The sequence below is a fragment of the Pongo pygmaeus genome, chromosome 9, assembly GCF_028885625.2.
Source record: "Pongo pygmaeus isolate AG05252 chromosome 9, NHGRI_mPonPyg2-v2.0_pri, whole genome shotgun sequence".
Lineage (NCBI taxonomy): Eukaryota > Metazoa > Chordata > Mammalia > Primates > Hominidae > Pongo > Pongo pygmaeus.
In genome coordinates this window covers 73,729,102-73,735,101 of record NC_072382.2, presented here as the reverse complement: position 1 = coordinate 73,735,101, position 6,000 = coordinate 73,729,102, and the positions used below count along the sequence as shown (strand labels likewise).

Genomic DNA, 6,000 nt, shown 5'->3' with positions numbered 1-6,000 from the left:
CACTTGAGCCCCAGATTTCAAGGCTGTAGTGTGCTATGATTGCACCACTGTACTCCAGCCTGAGCAACAGAGCAAGATCCTATCTTTAAAAAAAAAAAAAAAATGGGCCAGGAGCAGGGGCTCACACCTGTAATCCCAGCACTTTAGGAGGCTAAGGCAGGCAGATCACGAGGTCAGGAGTTTGAGACCAGCCTGGCCAACATAGTGAAACCTCATCTCTACTAAAAATACAGAAATTAGCTGGGCATGGTGGCGCGTGCCTGTAGTCCCAGTTACTTGGGAGGCTGAGGCAGGAGAATCACTTGAATCTGGGAGGTGGCAGTGAGCCGAGATTGCACCACTGCACTCCAGCCTGGGCAACAGAGTGAGACGCCATCAAAAAAAAAAAAAAAAAAAAGGCTGAATTTCAGATAAGCAACAAATACATTTTTACTATAAGTACATCCCAAATATTTGCTAAATCTGGTAATCTTACACCCAAGGCACTGCCTCACCCACATTGAGAAACCTTGCAGTGCCACACAGTCACACCCCAGCTCCCACACAGGCCTCAGTCACTCGTGCTCCTGGGGAATGCGCACACCAGCACCGAGGTCACAGAGGTCTGTAGGTTGTCACTCACACACGGCTCTGCACACCCTCTCTAGGGAGGGGCACTGGGCACAGTAGGTACCTTTCACACTTGGTCTCACCTTCGTAACTCCTTCAGGCAGAAGGTCAGGCAGGGACCGTTAGTCCCGTCGGACAGATAAGGAAAATAGGGCCCAGTGAGAGAAGACCCTACCCCAGATGTCCCAGCGTATGAACCCTGGGTGTGGAAGTTGGGCTATACCTGAGGCCATGCTATCTCCCTGGGTAGGTCCAGGATCCCCAAGCAGGCCCACAGCACTCAGGCCACAAAGCCTCCCAGAGGAGCCCCTTCCCTCACGAACAGTAACAGTCTAGGCTACGTTTTGGGGCTGGCCCCCCCAACCTCTCCCATCACCCAGAGGGTGTCCCTGAGCCCTCCCCAGAGGCCCCACCAGTTCCAGGAGGTGGAAACTGTCCTGAGTCAGGACACTGAGGCCCTAACTTTGAGATAAAAAAGAAGAAGAAACCAAAAGAAGGAAGTTGTGTGGGTTGCCAGAAAAGAAGCTGTGGTCCCAGGGCTGGAGTTCTTGCCCACCTTGGTGGAGGAAGGCCTAGACAACCTTGTCCTTCCTGAAGACACAAGACACCGATGCCCCCACCCCCACCCGGCCTGAGCACAGAGCTGAAGGGAGGGCCTGGGGTCAGGCAGATGGATAAGGTGCCTCTGACAGGAAACTCCAGGGCTTTTGGAAGGACGCATCAACCCCGCAATTGAACTGAGTTCCTGCAGGCGCCAGTGCCCAATAGATGTCAACAGTGGGAGGACCCAGCAGGCAGAGCGGGGTGTGGCCATCTGGGCCTGGGAACCCTCCGGAAGGAGAATCCACCTGGTTCTGCTTCAGGCCCTGCCCACCTGGGACAAGCCTCTGGCCCTCTCTAGGCCTGTTCTGTCAAGAGGCCTCCCGCCTGCTGGGGATTCTGACAACTCTGAAGTCCTGTATGGTGGTGGCAGTAGGGATTGCAACTAGACTTCTCCCTCCCCTGAGCCTGGGGAGGCAACGGCCCCTGCAAGGCCCAGAGGGCAGCTCCCAGGGTTCAGAGGTGCAGGGATCAGAGGATGGGGTGGGGAGAAGGATGGAAGAAGAAGCAGGACAGATGCCACAAAGTTCCCGCTCAGTGGTCTTGTATAATGGCTTGGGCTAGGAAGCCAGGCCATCTGGGTTGAAACTGCTTACTTAGTGGTGTGTGGTCTAGAACAAGTTACTTAGCCTCTCTGTGTCTCAGTTGTCCCATTTCCTTTTTTTTTTTTTTTTTTTTTTGACACAGGGTCTGTCTCTGTCACCCAGGCTAGAGTGCAGTAGTACGATCATAGCTCGCTGCAGCCTCGAACTCCTGGGCTCAAGTGATCCTCTCACCTCAGGCTCCTACTTAGTAGCTGGGACTACCAGCATGTGCCACCATGCCCAGCTAAGTTTTACATTTTTTTGTAGAGGCAGCATCTCACTGTATTCTCTAAGCTGGTCTCGAACTCCTGGCCTCAAGCAGTCTTCCCACCTTAGCATCTCAAAGCACTGGAATTATAGGTATGATTACAGGTGTGAGCCACTGCACCTGGCTGTCATCCTGTATTTTATCTGGCAACTCCATGTGTGGCTGGCATGACCAAGTGTGTGTGTAGCTGTGTAGGTCTAGCCCTGTGTAATACCAAGGTGGAGTGTTTCTGTGTGGGACTGTGACAGGACATTAGAAGTGCAGGTGGAGGTGACTCTGACCTGCACTGACTTTGAGGCTGCGCACTACAGTGTGGCCCCCTGAGGCTCCAGCAGCTCCCTAAGGGCAGGTGTGAGCTGTTTGCTCAGTGAGGCCCAGCAAGGTATGAGACCCACCCTGGGCAAACACTTAGATCCGGCTCCAGGTGGGACTGGGATGGAACACCTATTGCCACTGTGAAGGACACATCCCCTCTCAAGGCCAAGCCAGCCCTGGGGGTCTTAGAGTTCTTGGTGCTGAACCTTTTTTTTTTTTTTTTTTTTTTTTTTTTTTCTTAACTGGAGACAGAGTCTTGCTCTGTCACCCAGGCTGGAGTGCTGTGGTACCATCTCAGCTCACTGCAGCGTTGATCTCCGGGGCTCAAGCCATCCTCTTGCCTCAGCCTTCTGAGTAGCTGAGACCTCAGGTGTGCCCCACCGTGCCCAGCTAATTTTTTAATTTTTAGTAGAGACGGGGTTTCACCATGTTGCCCAGCCAGGTCTTGAGCTCTTGGACTCATGCAGTCTGCCTGCTTTGGCCTCTCTAAGTGCTGGGATTACAGGTGTGAGCCACCGCGCCCAGCCTGCTGCACCCTTCTGAGGGTCTCTGGAACCCCTCCTCCATGCCACTGCTTCCTGGTGACATCACACAGGTCACTGCCTAATCTTCTAGAACAGTGCCAGGACACTGCCTTGTTGCCCTGGACAACCTGTGAATTTGCTCCACCAAAACTGGCAGGCAGGGTTACCCCTGAGGAGGGGGTGGGGGAGAAGGGGTAGGGGTGGGACCCTATCATCTCCCAGAGGGGAGACCAAGGCAGCCATCATCTGTCTAACTAGATGGTGAGTAGGGGTGGGCATCCCGGAGCAAGGCTAGACTTTCAGGCCCCTCACTGTCCAGGACACTGGGCAGGTTGGGGGCCACCGAGGGAGGCTGACTCTCGAGGCTGAGAGAGGGCAGTGACTGTGTTAAGATCACCAGCAGGCAAGTGGAAGGTGTGGTATGTAATAGGGGGTGGGAGGAGCAGGAGCCTCAGGTTAGGAGCTGAGAAGCCCAGGTTCTTATTCCTTTTTTTTTTGAGACAGAGCCTCGCCCTGTCACCCAGGCTGGAGTGCAGTGGCCCAATCTCTGCTCACTGCAACCTCCACCTCCCAGGTTCAAGTGATTTTCCTGCCTCAGCCTCCCGAGTAGGCTCCCAGGCGCATGCCACCACACCTGGCTGATTGTTGTATTTTTAGTAGAGATGGGATTTCACCATGTTGGCCAGGCTGGTCTTGAACTCCTGACCTCAGGTGATCCACCCATATCGGCCTCCCAAAGTGCTGGGATTACAGGCGTGAGCCACCACACCCGGCCCCTAGGTTCTTATTTCTGCTTTGTCCCTGCTAGTAGGATCTTTGTTTCTCTATCTGTACAGGGAGGGGGTGGGGCCAGATGCCCTTAGTCTGAGGGGTCTTTAGTTCTGCTGTGGGGAGTTGAGGGGAGTGTTAGGGACCAGGTCATGGGGTGGCTGGCTCCAGGCAGGTGCCCTGACCCCTCCCCCAACAGCCATCAGGGGATAGTGAACAAAAAGTCTGGTGTGACTCTTTCCAAGTGCTCCCTTCCCCGGTTGCAGGAGTCTGGATCAATCCTGAGTTACTGGAGTCCCCTTAGGGCTTCTGACTTGCTGTGTGATGCAGGGGCGCCCCGTGCCCCCCACAACCTCAGCTGCTCTGTCTGCGAGGGGCACGTGTGAGATCCAGGCCTGCCCAGTGCCCTGTGTAATGATGCCTCACATTCCCACGCCGCTTCTCAGTTTGTCAAGCGCCTTCTCATACACAGTCTCACCTTCTATGCTCACTCTGGCTCCTGCTCCGTGATGCCCCATTCTGGAACTGGGACCCAGAGAGCAGCCAGACCTGGACTCTGGCCTGGGGGTCAGAGAGACACCTCAATTCACTTCCTGTGGAGGGGACCAGATCTGGGGCAGGAGACTGCAGTGGGCAGAGCAGGGGTCATGCTTTGCCAAAACTGTTTCCATTGTTTGATCTTCCGTGAGAATCAAAACTTGCCAAACCATCATGTAAAGATGTTACCTTAACACTTTTTGCTGGAACTGTGCATTTTTGGACAGTGTATTTCTCCCTGCCCTAGTCACCCCCTCCAGTTATATTTTTAGTTACTTATCTGGGGGTGAAACTGGCACAAATACAACTCTTTTCCCTGCCACAATTCTCAGAGGATAGGTATTATTATTCCAGATGAGGAAACTGGGGCTCAGAGAAGGCCTGTCACCGGCTTCTGGTGACACAGCTAGGAAATAAGAGGGCCCGGATTTGAACCCAGCTCCACAGTTCCTTTGTGCTGCTAGGTTGTGGGTCCTCCCCAGACTTCTCTCCCAGAGCCCCTCCAGCCCTCCTGGGCTCATTCTTCTGCTCTGGAGCAGATAGGGCCCTTCTCGGCTGCTTAGGGGTGTTTTGAGAAGGATATGAATGGGCTTTGTCATGTTTGAGAGGTTTTCATGAGACCCAGAGCCAGAGATACTGAAATTCCTGGGAGGGGTGGCATTTGCAAGGGCAAATTAATGATGAGTAGAATGAGGTGATACCCTTCTACCCACCTGCTGGCGAGGTAGCCTGGCCTAAACCTAGGACCCAGGGGATGAGCCCAGGGCCTGGCTGCCTGAGCCCTTGGGTGCCAGGTCGCCCACCTTTACTGACCCAAGATCCAAAAGATTCTTGGTTCTTCTGTGTTTGGATCTGAGTGATGGTTTGGTTCTTGCCATCTGCACCTCCCTGAGTTTTTATCTCTCTGGCAGCTGTCTAGGGTGGGGAAGTCCTTCTGTCAGTCTGCCCTCACTGCTGCCTCCTGGCCTTGTCTTTTTTACCCTGGACTGGATGGTGGGTATGAGAGGTTTGCTGCCCTGGTGCCTGCTATCTGCTGAGGTGTGTTTTATTGGGGCCCTAAAAAGGCAGGAGCCACCAGGCCAGTGCTGCCACATCTTTTCCTCGTGGCAGATCCAAGAGGATACAGTTCACAAAGCAAAGCAGGCTTTGGCTCTACTGGGGTCCCCTTTGGGTTTTATCTGATACCCACACTGCCTGAGTGTCCCACCCAGGCAGTGTGGGTATGAAGTAAAACTGCTGAGGCCTGGGGAGGGGCAGTGACCTGCCTAGAGTTAGAGGCAGAGGAGGTAGATAGAGAATCAGAGCCTGGGCATCCTGAGCCCAGAGCCAGCCCCCTGCCACCCACTCATTCCCAGACACTTTTCAGGAGTGTGGTTTAGAAGGGATGGGGTGATTATCTGACTGTGCCTCCCACACTGCAGATGGGAGGCCTGGAGATCTAAGGTCATTCACACAGGCCTCATGAGGACCTGCAGCACATTGTCCAGGATTCACTTTGCAGGATGCCCTTTAGGGTCATTTGCCATCATAGCTCCCCACTCACCCCCACTCATTTTTAAAATGTGGCCTAATTTACAAACATCTCGGTGCTTTAAGCACTTCAGGAAGAAACACCTCTATTTGTGAAGCACCGTGACAAATCCTCGACTCCTCGTTTTTTTCTTAGCACATTTAAGAAAAACTGTTCCATCCTGGAGCTCTAGGCTGGTGAGGGTAGGAGGCACCTTAGGGTTATCCATTCTGATTCCCTTCTCTGGAAATGGAAAACTAAGGACCAGAGAGGAGGAGGCAGCGG

General features: G+C 53.7%; 1 protein-coding gene across 1 annotated transcript in view; it reads left to right on the top strand.

Moving 5' to 3' along the window:
- The first annotated feature begins 3,008 nt into the window (after positions 1–3,008).
- STARD10 (StAR related lipid transfer domain containing 10) overlaps positions 3,009–6,000 on the top strand; it is a 31,161-nt gene continuing 28,169 nt past the window's right edge. The window contains exon 1 of the mRNA XM_054440853.1: positions 3,009–3,161. The gene's annotated coding sequence lies outside the window, so the exon portion shown is untranslated. The remainder of the gene's footprint in view (positions 3,162–6,000) is intronic.